The 19,798-nt window shown below is 33.6% G+C and overlaps 1 protein-coding gene across 1 annotated transcript in view; it reads right to left on the reverse strand.

Moving 5' to 3' along the window:
- LOC141453744 (uncharacterized) overlaps nucleotides 1-4,955 on the reverse strand; it is a 163,475-nt gene extending 158,520 nt beyond the window's left edge. Inside the window, exons 1-2 of the mRNA XM_074127307.1 lie at nucleotides 4,855-4,955; nucleotides 3,771-3,837 (exon numbers count right to left, since the gene is read on the reverse strand). The gene's annotated coding sequence lies outside the window, so the exon portion shown is untranslated. The remainder of the gene's footprint in view (nucleotides 1-3,770; nucleotides 3,838-4,854) is intronic.
- Between the last annotated feature and the right edge of the window lie 14,843 nt (nucleotides 4,956-19,798).

A 19,798-nucleotide genomic window follows, 5' to 3' on the forward strand; every position in this document is an offset into this window, starting at 1 on the left:
CGACCATATTTTCGAAATCGAGTTTGTAGAGGAAATGTCAGATTTAAAGGTTTTCCGAGTCCAAAAAAAAAAGAGTTTCAAGAAAATGGTATCTATGGTAACCCCTGCTGAAAAACCAACACAGCGCAGGTAGTCCAAACTTTATATTTCGCCCCCGGATGTTCCTGTCAGAAAGTTATTGGTTCGGAAGTATCCTCTTTACTAAAGGTTTTGTTTTCACGATTTATGATTTTCTTAAAAATGGTTCCCACGATTTTTCCTTAAGTAGTAAAATTTATTAGGAAAATATTTCAAATAATCGTTGTTAGCCTAAATATGATGATTGAGCTTAAGATGTTCAAAGGAAGTTGTTGGAACATCGATGTCGATTAAGGAAATCGTTTAAAAGAAAGTAGCAAAGCAACAATTCAGTGAAATGGCTGACGATTCCAGTTGGTTAACTGTGGCACATCCGTTTGGCAAAGTAGTTACTCAAATTTGATCAATTTTGTGCTAAGAAACTTATCAATTAGCTCTGAAGAGAAGTACATTGCACTATCAGTACACTGTGGCAGTCGTAAAGTAATCGACTATTTTTTTTTCGGGCGGGACTTAACGTCCAATTAGGTATCATGGACGGGGGAGGGGGGCGGAAGCATATACTTTAAAACAATTTTTTTTCTAACCAATCAAAAAGTAGCCATATTCGCGCAATTCGAGCTGGGGATATCCCACTTACAAAGCCACGCTCATGACCACGCTAGACCAACACTAGCCCCTGCCATTATGGTAGTATTTAGGATTTTATACTGGTTCCACCAGCAAAGAACAAGCTGTGACGTCTTATTGACTGGCTGTGAGGCAAGTATTCAGTAGCGGTTACATAAAAAATATTTGATGTCTGGACATACTTGATAATTCTTCCCTCGCCCGCCAAATTATAGAATGTAGTCGCGGATGTGATTGCTACTGAAGTTGTTATAATCAAATTTTTTTTTTTTTTTTTTAGGCAACATGTTTTTTGAAAGTCCTAATAATGTTGCCGTTAGAAGTATTCATGTTGACAAGTTGCCTAGATATTCGCGTCCACGTGCGCTTAGACGCAAGACAACAACATGCAGCTAAAACATGCGTCATTCCAAAAAAAAAAAAATCAACAAGTAGGAGCACCGTGAAAATTTGAAAAAAATAAATTAAAAAAATAAGAGAAAACTAACTAAAAACCTCGTCAACATTGTGATACTAGCGCATTCTTTGTGTAGTGCACTAAAATAAATAAAAAAAAACATTTATTCGTGTTGTGGTCATTCCAATAATAATGGTACAAACTTTCTAGGACATCTTTTTTTTTTTTTTTAATTATTCCAAATTAAAAAAATTAATAGAAAGTTCTTGTAAATTAAAAAAAAAAAAAATTAATTATTAATTCAACACATTTGCTGATTTTGGAATCAATTATCACTTTAATTGCAAAAATATGTAACCAAAGTGGGACAATTTCTTCCGTCATCCATTAAGGCACTTTAATTATATTAATTAAAAAATTAATTAATAAGTAATAATTTTTTTATTTCTCACACTCACACCGACTTTCTCTTACTCTTATTATTTTCATTTCTCTCACAAAATATACTTAAAAACTAGGAGCGTTTAATATAATTCTCTTACTGTAGTAAAGAAAACGAAAATATAAAAAAATAAATAAACATTGTGGAGAGCGAAATAGAATCCCATGTAAACACAGGTGTGTTTATCGCGCATGCGTTAAAATATTTACTCGTCCATAGCTTTGTAATCAACAGCTGTTAGAATTATCTATATTTATTTATTTTTAAATTCACTTCAAATTTAAAATTTGGAATCTTTATAAAGGAAATAGTAGTTCCGTCGGTAGCTAATTTTGTTCATTCTGACATGTTTTTGGTACATTTTTTTTGGGTACCCATTGCTAGGACAACATCATTGATTTCATCTGTTTTTGCCATTTCGGTTTTTTATCCATCACCAGTGGTTGATTTATCTAGTTAAATGTAGAGAATCTGATTTCTAAAAATGTTTACTTTTCACAAACATTCCAAATCACACGCATAACATAAACTCCCTTACTTGGAGAGCAAATATAAATGGATGGCTGAAGCTTGATAAGAGGAAATTGAATTCACCACAAGCAATTGATGATGGAAGAAAAAGGACGTAAATAATGGTTGAATGGACAGCTATGATGGTTGAAGTAGGTAAAAATCTCATCTCTACCACAAAGTGGTTTTGTTATTCCGCCCCAAAACGCTGATAACAGCTTCTAGGAGCTAGCCAACAAAGATAGTTTGAGGATTTGTCCCAAAGGTCGAAAATTGAAATAAACCTGAATCTCAAACCCCTTCTTGTAGCTGAGTGGGAGTTGAAAGGAATCATTCTCTAAAACATTCTGGTAGGATGTCTGGGGCTAGAGATGGGAACATATGGGGCTGAAGAGTGATTATCCTGAAAACTGACAGATCTCCCCGACTTTAAAGAGTTTTCCTTGCTCAATCTATGTCCAGAATGGAATCTCTGAAGTCGTAGGAGTCCCCTAGGACATCACTAGCCTTTCCTGACTAACGTGGGTTAAGAAAAGCATCTGACTTTCTTCAGGAAGACAATGTAGTCAATAAAGGAGAATAACTTTTCATGACAGAGGTAAACAGCCGGTTTCGACTTCCCAGAGAACCTGGGTGAGTTATTTGATCACACAGGAGTGAGCCAGGTCTCTCACCTGGCTTTGAATAGTTTGAAGTCATCTTCCTGGCAAAATGTCTCAAATAGAAGTAAGGATTGGGCAAAAAGTTTACCCTATAAAGGAAATCATGATGAGCCGTTTTAGAGAAGATCGTAAAAAAAAAAGAAATAAGAAACATATGTGCAATGACATGGCATTTCCGGTTGGATCACTTTTCCAAAAGCTTATTGCAGAACCAATGTTTGTACCAAGTTTAACCAAAAATTAAACTTTTTGCGATTTCCCATATTTTGGTTCAGCTAAATCATTCACTATACTTGAAACACGTAGAATTTCTAAAAACCATTTATTTAATACCCAGACAACTGGGTAAAATGAGTGGCCACAATTCCTCTAATAAGTTATTCAACTTTTGTGAGGCCTCATTAATTTTAAGAGAATTTGTATTAATTAATAATCATAATAACATTAACTGGGATCAGAATGAACATTAATGATAATAAAAATAAAAAATATGTCACACCCACATATTAATAATTGTTCAACAATTATGAAACCGATTAGCAGTTGTCCTTGAGTCGATTTCAAGGAGAATCGAGTACTGTAGGTCGATTATGAAGAGGTGTAAAGTTTGGAAAACCCTAAAAAGAATCCAAAAATGGGGACAAAAAAAAGTCATCTAGTCCCGGTAATATCTTTAGTAGAACTTTTAGAACCCGGAATACTAGAATTGAATTATTATTTATTCTTTTTATTGAAGCGTTTTAGTCATCCTTTTCATTATTATAGAATTTTTTTTTAGTTACAACTAACTTACTGCTTCTTCGTAAAATTTTAAAGTAAGCAAATAAAAAACTAAGTAACAAAATTAACAAATAAAGATTCTGTGGCTGTAAAATACTGCTTATTAGCGATGGTGTTAAAGAAAGGTTAGAAATTGTTAGTTTGACCAGCCATTACGGTGCCAACTTCGTACTGTGGTTGATCTTTAAGGTTATAATAATTGTTCAAATATTGTAGAAGCTGTAAATTAATTAGTGCTTAATTAGAAATCATTGTGTTAAGTTTTTTTTACCTGATAATAACTGTACATTCTATGGAAGATTCTGGAGTAGCAGAACACTGGACACTTTTGATAAGGCCTGGAATAAAAACAACAAAAAACTTAAATTAGGTACTTACTAATATAAATAAGAATTAATTCCTGAAGAAGAATCATTAAATCTAGTCTCAGTACATATGGATATTGGGTAAATCCTGGGTAAGTACCTTTTAATAAATTTACAAAAATGGATTGATGAAGAAAATGTTCATCTTTTTGTCTTTAAGCTGAGCTTATCTACATTAGTTTTAAGTAAAAAGAAAGACACAATGTGAAAAATTGATTAAACATGCACTAATTATAACATTTAGTCTTAATTGTTGAAAATGAAACCATAAAATGCAACTATATTGTCTTATTCTTGTTAAGAAGCTGGGCTTTTCTAGTAGTTCTGAGACGAAAAAATGGACAAAAACAGGAAATTATGCTTGAAATTAAAGGAATTGATCCTACTTGCAATTAATTTAAGAATTAATCAAGGTACAAGCTTTAAAAATTCGTTACTGATACAACAGAATGGAAAAGTCGTAGTGGTAAAACAAAATTTCAAGTTAGCATTTTCACAGAAAACTTGGAAAATCTAAATTTTATTTATTTAAAATCTGAATCATTTAGAATTAATTATTTAATTAGTAATCTGAAACCAATTATCAGTTAAAGTAACACATTAAAAGTTCTTAATCAATCTGTACTTATAGAGAGCAGAGTTCACTTTCAAATGACCTCCAAAAATCAGCTTCCACTTCAAATTCTAGTTAATCCATTTTCATTTTATTTATTTAACAATAAAATGAAGTAATAACAGTTTTTATTACATGTCGATGAGCTATTAAAAGAATAAATAACGTTATTAAAAGTAATTAAGCTAATATTCAGAGCTAAATTAACAGATTCACTAATCCCAAAAGAGCAGCATCACTCAAATTAGATCTCCCACCATTTTAAAGATAGAATTCTTAATTTCTTTTAATAGTTTTATTGCTATCAATTCATTTTATGATTCTCTCTTATTTTTAATGTAAGAATCTAATAATGACTTAATTTAAATATTACTTACATAATTTCTAATTCAAGTTGAGGCGGCCATTGATGATGAGAAGAAAAAAAGTGGCGTCACACGCAAAGCCCACCGAAGAAGACCAAGCAATTGTATGAAACTAGAAAACTTCTGAATATATTTATTTTTTATTTTTAAAAATATCAATTGAATGGACTATTTTTAAAATCGTTTTTTTTAATTTTATTTTAGAATTATTGTTTAAACAAAAAAAAGGGTTTAAAAACAATTTTCAATTTTATTTTCTTTTCATAGTTCAAAAATTGAATTTGTTTATTTATTTATTTAAATAATTAATGAATTTCTAATAATTTGACTATTATTTTTTATTGCTTTTAGTGTTTAATTTATTCTTATATAAATGTGTATTAATTAAATTATTTATGACGTCATTTTGTTCTAGAACATTCTGGAGTCGTCCAAGAAAAGGAGGAGCCATGTTTGATTTTTTTTTAATTCACTGATTCCTAAGAAGATAATTTAATATAAAGTATTTTATAGAAGTTTATGTGGTTTATAAAAATTGTTTGCAAATATTAGTTGTTTAGAGTCCCTTGCTTTGAATTTGTTTTTAAAGCCAGTAAAGAATCAAATCTAATAACTTCAGGGATAAGCTGGGATAAGGTATGTAAGATTAAATTTTGCATTCATTTTTAAAGAGTTTCAATACGCTAATCACTTATTATAGGAATGGTTAAATTGGGGAAAAAAAACATTATTTTTAAGATTTGTGTGTATTTTTCAAAAAATTAACTTCATTTACTTGAAATTATTAAATGAAAATGCTATTCCATAAATCATCAATTAACCTTGAGGCTAAATGTAAAATGGTTTCTACAATAGTTGTAAATGATTGTGAAAAAAATTTTTTTTTTTGTATTATTTCTTATCACAAAAAAATGCTTAATAATTTTAAGTCGAAATATTTTAGTAATAAATATTTCTTTGGGGGGGCCGGCCTACATTTTATGCCTCAATATATTCTTTTTTTTTTAATTGCCCCCAATTTCACAGTATGAATCTTAAAAAGGTTAGTAGTATAAGATGGATGAATATTATTGAATTAATATCCAAACTTATTGTAATTTTGTACAAATTATCATATAATTTGCTTTAATTTGTGATTAGTGAACACTTACAACAATATAATTGCAATTTTAATATCTAATCCATTAATTAGATTTCACCTTTTAAGTAGGTAATCAATCTAAATGATTTATTTTTTTTTTTTTTTTTCTAAAAGTATTTTTGTTTAATTTTTTCTACAATCGGCATCTCAGAGATTTGTTAGAGAATTTCAGAAGTAGCAGTTAAACTTAAATGGCTTCTGCTGAAATCTAAAGATTAAGATAAAAGAGAGAACTTAATGAAAATCTTTTCTTAATTGCATTGGTCTTATTTTCTAAATTCATTTTATAAGAATGGTCTTTTAAGCAATTGTATTCATTCTTTGTAGTTTAGTTTAATTTTAGTGAAAGATACGAGGGTCGTTTGAAAAATCCGTGCAAAAATAAAAACTACTTAATTTTTTGGGGTAAACCTTTTTTATTTTTCAACATAGTCTCCTTTTAGGCTTATACACTTCGTCCAACGCTGCTCTAGTTTGTTGATCCCTTCCGAATAATAGGATTTGTCCAAGTCTGAAAAATAGCCATTCGTTTCTGCAATCACCTCCTCGTTTGAATAAAATCTTTTTCCCGCCAGCCATTTCTTCATATTGGGGAACAAATAGTAGTCCGAGGGAGCCAAGTCTGGAGAATAGGGGGGATGTGAAACGAGTTGGAACCCTATTTCCATTAATTTTGCGACCACAACTGCTGAGGTGTGAGCTGGTGCGTTGTCGTGATGGAAAAGGACTTTATTGTGGGCCAATCGTGGGCGTTTTTCTTGCAGCTCGGTTTTCAAATGGTCCAATAACGATGAATAATATGCACCTGTAATAGTTTTACCCTTTTCCAGATAGTCGATGAGGATTATTCCTTGCGAATCCCAAAAGACAGTCGCCATAATCTTTCCGACCGAAGGAACGGTCTTCGCCTTTTTTGGCGCAGATTCCCCCTTGGTAACCCATTGTTTAGATTGTTCTTTGGTCTCAGGAGTGTAGTGATGTATCCATGTTTCATCCACAGTGACGAAACGACGCTTCAAGTCCTGCGGATTCTTCTGGAACAGCTGCAAACCGTCCTTGCAACACTTCACACGATTTCGTTTTTGGTCAAGCGTGAGCAATCGCGGCACCCATCTTGCGGATAGCCTTTCATAAAGTAGTGTTTAATCAACACACGAAATTCTTTTTCGTCCATTTTTTGAAAATCACTCGACTTCCTCGATTCAAACGAATGCCAAACACAAAGAAATAGACCGATCTGGCTGGAACTTGGTGCGTATTCTTCCAAGAGATGCTACTAACTAAACATAACTTCGATACGCGCCAGTGGTGCTATCTCTCTGACTTTGCACGGACTTTTCAAACGACCCTCGTATTCATTCTTTGTAGTTTAGTTTAATTTTAGTGAAAGATATATATATATCTTGAATTTTTTCAAAAAGTAAGATGCAATGTTCAAATTTGTGTTTAGTTTTGTTTGTTTTTTCTTGAATGCTCGTTAAAATTGAAATTGAACAAATAACCAGATGTACTCATATATTCTGAACTAGAGTTTTTTTGAGTTCCCACTTGTTAGTTTAGAGTTCTCATTATCTCTTCTCTCATCACCTTCTGTACTTTCTCCTTTTCTAAGTGTCGTTCTCTCAGTGCCTGTACTTAGTAACTGTAACGCCAGTTCTCCAAGTTGCGTGGGGGGGGGTCTCTTCTCTTCGGTTTTTTTTTTTTTCCAGCAACTGCTTTTATCACATTTACAGCTTTCTTCGGCCATCTTTAGTCCTTTATCATGATTTTAGAATACGGAGGATAAATAACTTTTTGTCTGACCCTCTGGAGAAATATCAGGGTGCCGGCAGATGGAAATAATCATTCCCTGTAGCTCGACACCTCTATATCCTGCCCCACCAAGTTTTTTTTTTTGTGGTTTCTTTACTTGTAGCTGAGTGGGGAGTTGAAAGGAATCATTCTCTAAACATTCTGGTAGGATGTCTGGGGCTAGAGATGGGAACATATGGGACTGAAGAGTGATTATCCTGTAAACTGCCAGATCTCCTCTTCTTTATAAAGAGTTTTCCCTGGGTCAATCTATGTCCAGAATGGAATCTCTGTAGTTTGTAGGAGCCATCTAGGACAGTGATGGCGAACCTATGACCCGCAGACACTGACCCACAATTGTTAGGCAACCATTTGTTTTTTTACGCGGGTTGATTTAGATTTTCTAATTGTTGTGGATAATTTATATTCTATCTGTATTTTTTTTTCAATCACGCATTGACACAAAAGCAATTTAAATGCTATCTATAAACCTTTAGTTTGATCATTACAGTACTAAAGGCGCAAATGACGACAAATGCTTTTGTAGTATTTGGAAATAAAGCAAAAGTGTTTACAAAATATCAAATAAAATGTATAATTTTACTTATATTTTGTTTGTTAAAAAAATCGTCAACCCAAAGCAAATAACCATATTTCAGATTTTTCTTCAGATAAAACACACTTTTGTAAGGTTTTGTTCAGTTATGTTATGTTTAAAATTTTTAAACTTAACTCTGGTGTAAATGGGCAATAGTGACCCCAAGAGCTAGTACTAAAAAAAAAATGAACAAAATTTGACCCACGTCACAAAAAGGTTTGCCATCCCTGATCTAGGACATCAGTATTAAGTCTAGAGCAGGGGTGAGCAACCTTTTTAATCGATGGGCCAATTTAAATTTAAATTTTTTTTTTGCGGGCCGCACATAGATTAACTCTTACTAATAATTTACGAAACGTCCGTATTGCATGTTTGAACAAGTCACCGACAAGTGTGTATCTCGTCACAAAAAAATCGCGCAGACGCGGCGCGTTCTTATTGCATGTTTAAAAACGTCGTCGACAAGTAACTCGCCATAAAAAAATATTTCGGTTTAGTATGTACTACCATTTTATTATAATTAATTTTATAACAATATATTGATGGGGGAAAGTCGATAAAATAAATTCAATTTTAGAAATGCTTGGCGGGCCGCGTGTTGCTCATCCCTGGTCTAGAGGGTACTCACCAAACTTTTGTTTTTATTCCAAAGAATCTTTTGAAATTTGCTTCTTCTCTGTAAAAAAAATGATTGCCTACCAAAATATTCATTTCTTCTTTTTATCTTTTATGGTTATTTACAACTTATAGTAACAATTGTTGCAACAAGCAAGTATGCTACAAGATTGCACAATGTTAGTATTATTTTGGTGGAGCATGCACCCAATGATGTTGACTACATTATCGTGAACATTTTTAAATCCAAAATACTTTTTTTTGGTTGTTGTTTAAATTATGTAGGCAAGATGAGTTGTGTTACTATAATAAGGTGGGTTATTTACATGCATAAATGAATGTAAAATAAACATGTGCATGAATTTATACATAATTAATTTTTCATTTTTTTCTACTGTTATAAAAACTGGGTGATAACAGAATTTTTCTATCTTTTATATTCTATATTTATATACTCTTTTTTAGTTACCTTATTTACAGTTCCTCAGGTGACACATTCATATTATAAATTAAGTTATTTTTATTTATTAAATCATTTTTTTGGTTCGTTTTGTTTTATAACACTAAAATAAATATTTACATTGAAAAACTACGTAATATAAACTATACTAGGAATTATTTTTGTTCGCAGAATATTAATATTGTTGAGGGGAGGAAAACTGATAATTGTTATACTGATAAGTATACTGAATTAGAATTATACTAAGTGATAACTTATTCCAATATTTTGAAACAAGTTGATAGTAGCCCATCGTGAATAGATTTATTGTTCAGTTATCTTATCACGATTATCCACTTCCTTTCTACTGTCTAAAGAACTTGAAGATTGTTTTCCATTAACTACTCTACTATTCATGGCCAATTCCTTACTTTTCTTCCCCTCTATTTCTGTTTCCAGCAATCCCTCTTCGCACTGCTACGATGAGTTGAAGTGGCTTTTCCCCTGTCTATAGCCGCCAGTATTTTTTGGCTTCTTTCCTTTTTCAAGTCATCCAGTCTCAAAGGCCTTCCTATATTTTTCAACTCCTTAAGTTTAAATCCTCCATCCATTCCCGTAACACTAGATCTCGCTCATCTGATCTCTATATTCCCTCTCACCGTACCTCATCCTTTGACAAGTCCTTCCTAATACGTGCTACCTCTCTCTGGAACTCCTTGCCTTCATCTGTCCGCCATGCTCCTACCCTATCCATCTTTAAATCCCGTCTATTCAGTTATCTCCTTTCTATTCAGCTTCCTCCGAAATTCTAATTGTTTTAATTTATTTCCTTAATTCCTGCTGTTTTATTATTTTATTTTTACTTTCATTTTCACTTATTATATTTTCACTTTTGTAAATACTTATTTATTTATTTAATTTCTGTATGATCACAGGCCAAACTGTTAAGGCCTCTATTTGTTCCTGTATTTATTCTTAGGGGACAATTGTCCCAGAATAATAAATTTCTTTTCTATTCTATTCTATTCTATTCTATTCTATTCTATTCTACTCTATCCTCTAATATCTAATTCTTTCTCTTACACTTGAATTTTGCAATACGGTCGTCCTCCGTTCTAGCGAAGTAGATTCACTCTTTGTGGTTGCTATGGCTGCTAGGTCTCTTCTGACCGTGTTTTGGGATTCTGGATCCTAACTTTTACAGGCCTACTTGCTTTTCTCAGATACTTCAATCTCCATTGCCTTTACTTGGCTCTTTAGTTTTTTTTTGGGAGTGGGGGTGATCTAAGACTCAGTTGAGCTTTTTAAAGTTCGGAAGAAAGCTGCGTTTTAAGGAGCTGTTATTTCTGTTTCCCTTCCTTCCCACTCTCTCTATCTCTTCTAGGATTTTTTTTTTTTCTGGTCGCTCGGAATAACTTTACTACCGCATCTATTCGGTCATCTTTCTTCTGGTTCATCTTTCATTTTTCGTGATCTATTTAGATGGGCATCCAGGTGCATTATAATTGGTAATAAGCAAAGGCCCTGAAGATGACATAATCCCTAGGTTGAAAGGTTGGCATAAAAGTAATGAACAAAATTAGGACTAAAATTGACTATAAATCTTTCTTCCTTTCGGATTAATGAATCGGTCACGAGAAACGATGAACCAATACATTTGCACATTATTGTCGTTTTCTTTGTGCCTTAACCCAGAGATCCCCAGTATTCCTGTACAATCCTATCTCCCCTCATGCTTTACTCCTTTACTTCTCTTTCCACTAGGCCTATCATGTCCTCTTCTTCCACCTACCCAATGATCACTCACTTGTCAGGATCACCAATGCTGTAATTTTTCTGTTCGTGCCCAAATCCCATCAGTATCAATTTCATTTCAATATTTCTCTGCTCTGGTTTTTGCGCAGTCATCTGCACCAGTATGCCATCTCTGTTGTATTTCCCCATGAACATTACCTCGTGTTCTAGTATATCCTTGAACTATACTGCTGAGGACTGATTCATAGGTTTTAGGATTTCTGTCGACTCATACAACAAATCCTTGAGAAAATTCTGTGTATAACAGCTTAGTCTTTAATGTAATTGCCAAAATTTTTAATTAATTTTATCAAATATATTTGTTTTTGTTTATTTAATTTGATGTAATCAATTAGTTGCATAGAATTATTTGTTTTTAATTGAATGCACATACATTTGATTCGCAACGGTATTTATGTACATATGTATGTGAAGGTTTTTTCTTTTTTTTTTAGATTAAATTACCATATGGCGTTAATATCAGTTATTAGATAATAAATTCATGTCATTACTGGAAAATATAAGATATTTTATTTACATTAGATATTCAATTGCATTGATTACAGAGCCAGCAGTTTGGTTGGGATGAGCTGGCGGAGCATGTGCATTTTTGTGCTCCGCCTTTATGGAGCTGCACTTAAATGTTTTCTGATAAATATAAAATAATTGATGCATTTTAATACTGTATAACATCATGTAAAACAAAATTCTAATCTCCAGCATGGTGGCAAAACCAATATAAAAGCAATTTAAGCTTCATAGAAATAGAAAGAAAAAGGAACAAACTGTATTTTGGGACTTCAATTTGCATAAAATAATGAAGTAAAATTTTGCTGGAGAGGGAATCATTGCGTGGGAGGTAGGGTAGAAGTGATTTCAGCTTATTGGTAGTCCAGATGATGTGGGGGGGAAAAACTATTTTCAGGAACTGTAACGGCTGCTGCGCTGCAGCTTTTATTGATGGTGAGTGGAAACACTCTGATTTTTCCAGACATTTTCCCAGTAATGATGCTTGATTTCTTCAGCTTTTCTTGGTAAGAGGTAAAAGGAAGCTCTGGGATCAAAAGCGTACTTTTTGGTCTTCAGCTTCTTTTATCTTGGACCAAATCTGAGAAATCTTCTTACTCTCTTTTTATTTGTATTTTCTCAAGAGAAGAAGTTTAAATAAATTCGTTGGAGACATTCTCGAATAAATAAACTGAAAAAACAATTTTGTTAATTGATGGGTGTTAATCGATAGGTTAATATTGTCTAAAAGCTTATTTACAGGTTTTTTTTTTGGTCGTACCAAGAGTACAAATCAAATTTAAAGTTCTACACACCCTCAGAATGTACACCTAATTGATAAAAACTATTTTTTTCTTTTTGTTTTGAGACTTGGGGGGGGTGCTCAAAACTATTGTAAAAAAGTTTTTTTTGTATAAATTGAAAACTTTATTATTTTTTGCACTACTGCTACGGTGAACATTGCCTTCAACTGATCTTGGAGGAGATTATTGTATGTTTTAAAAGAATTTGGAGAGATACTATTTCAAGTAAATAAAGGGAAGGGATTCTCCTTGTATAATTTAGGATTTTAAGGGATTTTCCTTGTACAATTTAGGATTGTAAGGGAATTCCCTTGTACTATTTAGGATTGTAAGGGAATTTCCTTGTACAATTTAGGATTGTAAGGGAATTTCCTTGTACTATTTAGGATTGTAAGGGAATTCCCTTGTACAATTTAGGATTGTAAGGGAATTCCCTTGTACTATTTAGGATTGTAAGGGAATTTCCTTGTACAATTTAGGATTGTAAGAAAATTTTCTTGTACTATTTAGGATTGTAAGGGAATTTCCTTGTACTATTTAGGATTGTAAGGGAATTTCCTTGTACTATTTAGGATTGTAAGGGAATTTCCTTGTACTATTTAGGATTGTAAGGGAATTTCCTTGTACTATTTAGGATTGTAAGGGATTTTCCTTGTACAATTTAGGATTGTAAGGGAATTTCCTTGTACAATTTAAGATTGTAAGGGAATTTCCTTGTACTATTTAGGATTGTAAGGGAATTTCCTTGTACTATTTAGGATTGTAAGGGAATTTCTTTGTACTATTTAGGATTGTAAGGGAATTTCCTTGTACTTTTTAGGATTGTAAGGGAATTCCCTTGTACTATTTAGGATTGTAAGGGAATTTCCTTGTACAATTTAGGATTGTAAGGAAATTTTCCTGTACTATTTGGGATTGTAAAGGAATTTTCTTGTACTATTTAGGATTGTAAGGGAATTTCCTTGTACTATTTAGGATTGTAAGGGAATTTCTTTGTACTATTTAGGATTGTAAGGGAATTTCTTTGTACTATTTAGGATTGTAAGGGAATTTTCTTGTACTATTTCGGATTTATAGAACAAGGAGGTTGGTTATGGAGGAATTCTTTGACCATTTTAAAGTGATCTGATAGATTTAAAGAAAAACACGAGAGAAAGAGAATTCTTAAGTTATCAATTCACAATATTGTGCAAGAAATTATAAGAAAAAGAAGAAGAAATAAAATTCAACTTAGCAACAAAATAAAAATAACAAACACGTAAATCTGAATGGAGACATTCGGTCGCGTGCCGAGTGTTTGCCACAACTTTTATTATCCATTCATATTTTTAATACTTTTAACAAACAGTAATTAACTGTTTGTTAATCTCTTTAACGTTGGCGCTTATTTGTTTGTTCATGATACGGTGATTACCAAACATTTATCATGGTAAAAATATTATCAACCAATTAAGAAATCACAATTTTTTTTTTGCTTTCGTTAAGTATTTTCTAAGTGGTTTAACAACAATAACAAACAGACAAATCGACTTTTAAGTTTGTTAATTATGGTGAATATAACAGCAAAACTGTTATGCTTGGATTTTTTTACTTCCGCTTACTTGGTAGTAGTGCCGGTATTTCTATTTACATCCAAAAGTTTTCCTTAAATTCGACTAAGGTGGTTTCCCTCTTTTTTTACAAAATTTAACTAGGAGTTAAAAATGTAGTTAGGAGTGCAGTGCTAGATAGTAACTTTTGATTTTATCCGTTAGAGCACATTATTGCTATTTGTGCCAGTTATACCCCAATGTTTTCTCTACAATTCGGTAAAAAAATCATTAAAATCTGATTAACACGAAAAAATATATAAACGTTTTAAATTTGAACGAACTCGAAACGAATTTGTAAACGTAAAAAATTTAATTATCTCATGAACTACGAGGGTCGTTTGAAAAGTCCGTGCAAAAATAAAAACTACTTAATTTTTGGGGGTAAACCTTTTTTATGTTTCAACATAGTCTCCTTTAAGGCTTATACACTTCGTCCAACGCTGCTCTAGTTTGTTGATCCCTTCCGAATAATAGGATTTGTCCAAGTCTGAAAAATAGCCATTCGTTTCTGCAATCACCTCCTCGTTTGAATAAAATCTTTTTCCCGCCAGCCATTTCTTCATATTAGGGAACAAATAGTAGTCCGAGGGAGCCAAGTCTGGAGAATAGGGGGGATGTGAAACGAGTTGGAACCCTATTTCCATTAATTTTGCGACCACAACTGCTGAGGTGTGAGCTGGTGCGTTGTCGTGATGGAAAAGGACTTTATTGTGGGCCAATCGTGGGCGTTTTTCTTGCAGCTCGGTTTTCAAACGGTCCAATAACGATGAATAATATGCACCTGAAATAGTTTTACCCTTTTCCAGATAGTCGATGAGGATTATTCCTTGCGAATCCCAAAAGACAGTCGCCATAATCTTTCCGGCCGAAGGAACGGTCTTCGCCTTTTTTGGCGCAGATTCCCTCTTGGTAACCCATTGTTTAGATTGTTCTTTGGTCTCAGGAGTGTAGTGATGTATCCATGTTTCATCCACAGTGACGAAACGACGCTTCAAGTCCTGCGGATTCTTCTGGAACAGCTGCAAACCGTCCTTGCCACACTTCACACGATTTCGTTTTTGGTCAAGCGTGAGCAATCGCGGCACCCATCTTGCGGATAGCTTTGTCATGTCCAAATGTTGATGCAAAATATTATGTACCCGTTCATTCGAGATGCCCACAGCACTAGCAATCTCACGCACCTTCACTCTTCTGTCATCCATCACCATATCATGGATTTTATCAATGATTTCTGGAGTAGTAACCTCAACAGGGCGTCCAGAACGTTCAGCGTCACTTGTGCCCATATGGCAACTCCGAAAATTTTGAAATTACTTATAAACTGTTCTAATCGAAGATGCAGAGTCACCATAATGTTTATCAAGCTTCTCTTTAGTCTCCTGAGGCGTTTTGCCTGTTTAATCAACACACGAAATTCTTTTTCGTCCATTTTTTGAAAATCACTCGACTTCCTCGATTCAAACGAATGCCAAACACAAAGAAATAGACCGATCTGGCTGAAACTTGGTGTGTGTTCTTCCAAGAGATGCTACTAACTAAACATAACCTCGATACGCGCCAGTAGTGCTATCTCTCTGACTTTGCACGGATTTTTCAAACGACCCTCGTATTATCACTGAAACATTGCCATTTATACCACATATAAAGCTAACTTTTCTCTACATTTCCGTAAAGAAATCATTCAGATCGGACAAATACTAGAAGAGATATAAACGTTTGAAATTTGTATGAATTTGAAAACCTCCAAAATTTAACCTTCAATATCTCGGTAACTTATATCTCTAGAACATTGCAATTTGTGCCAGTTATACCCCAATGTTTTCTCTACAATTCGGTGAAGAAATCATTAAAATCTGATTAACATGAAAAAAGATATAATCGTTTTAAATTTGAACGAATTAGAAAGGAATTTGAAAACGTAAAAAATTTTTTATGTCTGCTATTATTGATTATTTTTCACGTACCCTCAACCAGCAATGCGCTGGTACCACCAGTGGTACCACTGGTTGTGAAATGCTGCCTTAGAGGAAGTGAATGATAAAAGTTAATTTCCGGTTTTAAAATTTGACAAAAAATACATACCAGACATTGATTCGGAATCGGGGGGACTTGAAAGCGGGTATATCCGGAGGAAAAATAAATTAGATTTCCATACTTCCTCTGACGAGGTGTGTGTGTGTGTGTGTGTGAGAGAGAGAGAGAGAGAATACGACAGGAGGTCAGTATTGAAGGAGGAAAAGCAACTAATTGTAATTTTGGAATGGAAAATTTAATTTGATATTTCCCAGGAATTTAAATTCTATTTTTTTTTATCATAACTATTATTTTTTGGGGGCAATTCAAAAATCTGAGATCTTTGGCTCGTGGAGTGTATTTTCAGGGCATTACCGGTCTTCAGTTAATATCGTCCATCATGGACAGGTGAGCTGAGCTGCTCTTAGAAAGAGAAAGAGAGAGAGAGAGAAAAAAAAAAACTTTGGGCCAGCAGTTGGATTCGAACCCAGAATCTAATACTCTTATATAATTATTAAGCTACTTTAAATAAATAAAATAAAATCTTCCAAATTTCTTAATAATTTTTATAGCATTCTGTTTACAGATGGTGCGGAATTCTGCAGGTATCTTCAGGAGCAGGCATTGATGGATATGTGACTGCTTTGAAATGGTTATGCATCCCCAGTCTGCATCAATAATAAGGTAGGATATGGATTTAGGTGGTCATTTTTATGCTCCTTATTTCCTCTAGTCTTCGGATTTTTTTAAATAGAAATCTCAGCATGATTTGTGGTGGAAATAAGTCCTTTATAATGAAATTATTTTTATTTTAATTCTATCTTTAATAATTTTTATTAAAGATTCTTTTCATAAAATTATAACTAAATAACTCATGAGTAATTAGTTAATATTAAACTTATTTAAATCAAAGGCTGTAATATAAAATTAACTAAAAGAAAATAGTGAGATGAAATAATTTATTAAATCTTCTATGGAGACTACGTCCGTTTCCGGACAGAGCTGTCTCAGTTGCCTTGACTCACTCGCCTGACTATCGCAGGGACAGTATCTATCTGTACACTCACAGGACTTCCTCTTAAACTTAGACTTAGTTTCTTGCAACTTAGACTTTGCCCGGGAAAAATCACAGGCACTTCTGTTTGATAAGTGATTGTATTCATATTAGGAATTTATCTTAAACATTGAATCCTTATTAATATTTTAAAGAAAGGAGTAGAAAGAGTGCTTCGGTTTTCCTGTTCCTTCATTCTATGACCTTTATCCCTGGATTCCGTGGATTCCTTCCTCCTTCAGGTTAACCGTCATTTGCGTATTGATACCCAACTTGAAGTTTGGATAAGCCACTAGTTAATCTATCATCTTCTTACTCGATCCTTAGTTGTCTTTGTATTTAGTACTAATCCTGGACGATCTCCTGATTCCTCCCCACCCACTTTCGCTCTAAAGATTTCCATAAATCTGATTCCAATTTATTCTTTGCCTGCTCCTTCAATTGGATCTGTATCTCCAGTTTCATAACTTCCCGTAGATTCCCTCATATCCAATTCCAATCCAGACAACGAGCAATTTCCAAGCGAGGTCTTCCCATCTCATTTTCCAGCTTAAAGACCCATTCATCACTTTGCCACCACCTGGAACATCACACATTTCATTAGACGGAACTTTTCTTTTTTATGACGCTCTGCCCAAGCAATAAAAACTTTATATCCTCGATGCTGGCCATATCCTTTGTTCCACTTCATTATCTAGAGTGCTCCTTTATGGGCTGGCGAATAACCTTTACCAATACCTTGAAAGTGTCCAAAGGCCTCCCGTATGTTTCTTTGTGACTTTTATTATGAAAATTAAAGAAAACAATCTGTGGAGAGCAATAGTAGTCAATAATCAATTAACCTTTTATTTTATACATTATATTATAAATATAATTAAATGTATAATAGTACAATTATATACTTTGACTATCTCTAGAATCGAGAAAAATATAATTGTAGTAATGGAAATATTGGAAGCTAATGTTTAGTGACCTTTCGTTTTGCCTGAACTTTGCGGCCCTAATATCTCGAATACTATTGAACGGAATTCGATGTGTACTGACACAATTATAAACTTACAAGTATTTCTAGAATATTCCCGAGTGGATTAGAGGCAATGCCCACAAAGTTAACATGTATTTATGATACTGAGTTCGATTTCCGCCCGAGGCCTATTTCCTCTCTAAACGAAAGCAGTTTCTTGGTTACTGCGGACTGTTCCATAGTCTCAAACCCAGGTACATTCTATTAGGGCGGCCCTTAAGGTCTACGCCACTGCGACCCCTTTGGGATCTATTGTGGCTACAACCAGGTACATGAACAACAACACCCTACTGCGACCCCTTTGGGATCTATTGTGGCTACAACCAGGTACATGAACAACAACACCCTACAAAAAAATCTTTCTGGCAGAGAGTTTTTTCCCCGTAGATATCGTATTTGTATTTTTTTAAAAAATGATTTCCCTCAAATACCTGTTTTATCAGGTCTATATTAAAATGTTTATTAAACGTATGCCAATTATTTCTACCTGGTGTATAATTTGGCAATTACCGCAGATAAATCTGAACTATGTATTCAATCTATTTGGGTAAAACTATACTATATTATTTACCTATATCGCTATGCATTTTTAATGATCATTTATATGCCTCTAATATGCTAAAGTGCGCTCTTCCACTTATACTCTTACGTAAATGACCCCCTTCCACCCCGAATCTCTGCATTTATTAAATATTCCTCTATAATTGTGCAATTAGCTGCATTCCTACATTTAGTGCCTTATCTATCATTAATAGGGTTATAATTCTCTCCTCCTTACAGGATAGTTGCGAAACTGGTTTTCTCTTCTCTTTCCTTAGAGCCCTGAAACAGGAACTTCTCGTGTGACCACTCTCTCTCTCTCTCTCTTCATATTCAGCCTCCTAAAATTTGGACCGACCGGATGTTACAGAATTTTGCTATAGTTTTCTGAGACCCTTCATTGAGAAGTGCACCGGGGGGTGAAAGGGAGGAACAAAAAATATAGTTTTTAATTGAAAATTACGTTTAACCTGATAGTTTTTATAGTGGGCCCAATTGGTGGAAAACTATATATAAAACTATCATACGGGAGCAGGATTAAAGACACTTTTTCAATGTTAGAAATATTCGTGAAAATCGGTAACACCTTAAAATCTTGGAAAATTTTATTTTAAAAAAATTGGTGTGCGTGCGTGTTTTTGTTGGGGAAATTTCGTAAAAAAGAGAAATATCTTTGGTCAGACTGTCACACTTCATCTTTTTACTTTGGGAAGGGGGTTGGTAATTCTGAAACTGATTGGTGCAGACGTTCCTTTTTTTCCTTCCAGTCCTTTCAGACTGGAGAATCTCTTAACAAGTGCTGAGATGTCGTGTCACATGTCTGTGCCACGTGCCCTTTGAACATGTGCTGTTTCTTTCTCTTTTAATCTTTATCCAGAATATAAAAAAAATATATATATATAATTTTCTCTTGAAACCAAAAACAGAAGGAAAAAAAAACAGTGACCCACTTCCAGTGAAGAAGTTAGAAGAAAATGGGGCACGGCATTTTTGAAAGAAACAATTTCTGGGCACCCCCATTTTTGCTTTAAAACGAAGTGGTTTT

This window comes from Rhodnius prolixus, unplaced genomic scaffold, assembly GCF_049639745.1.
Source record: "Rhodnius prolixus isolate KJV_2025 unplaced genomic scaffold, Rpr scaffold_3, whole genome shotgun sequence".
Classification (NCBI taxonomy): Eukaryota; Metazoa; Arthropoda; class Insecta; order Hemiptera; family Reduviidae; genus Rhodnius; species Rhodnius prolixus.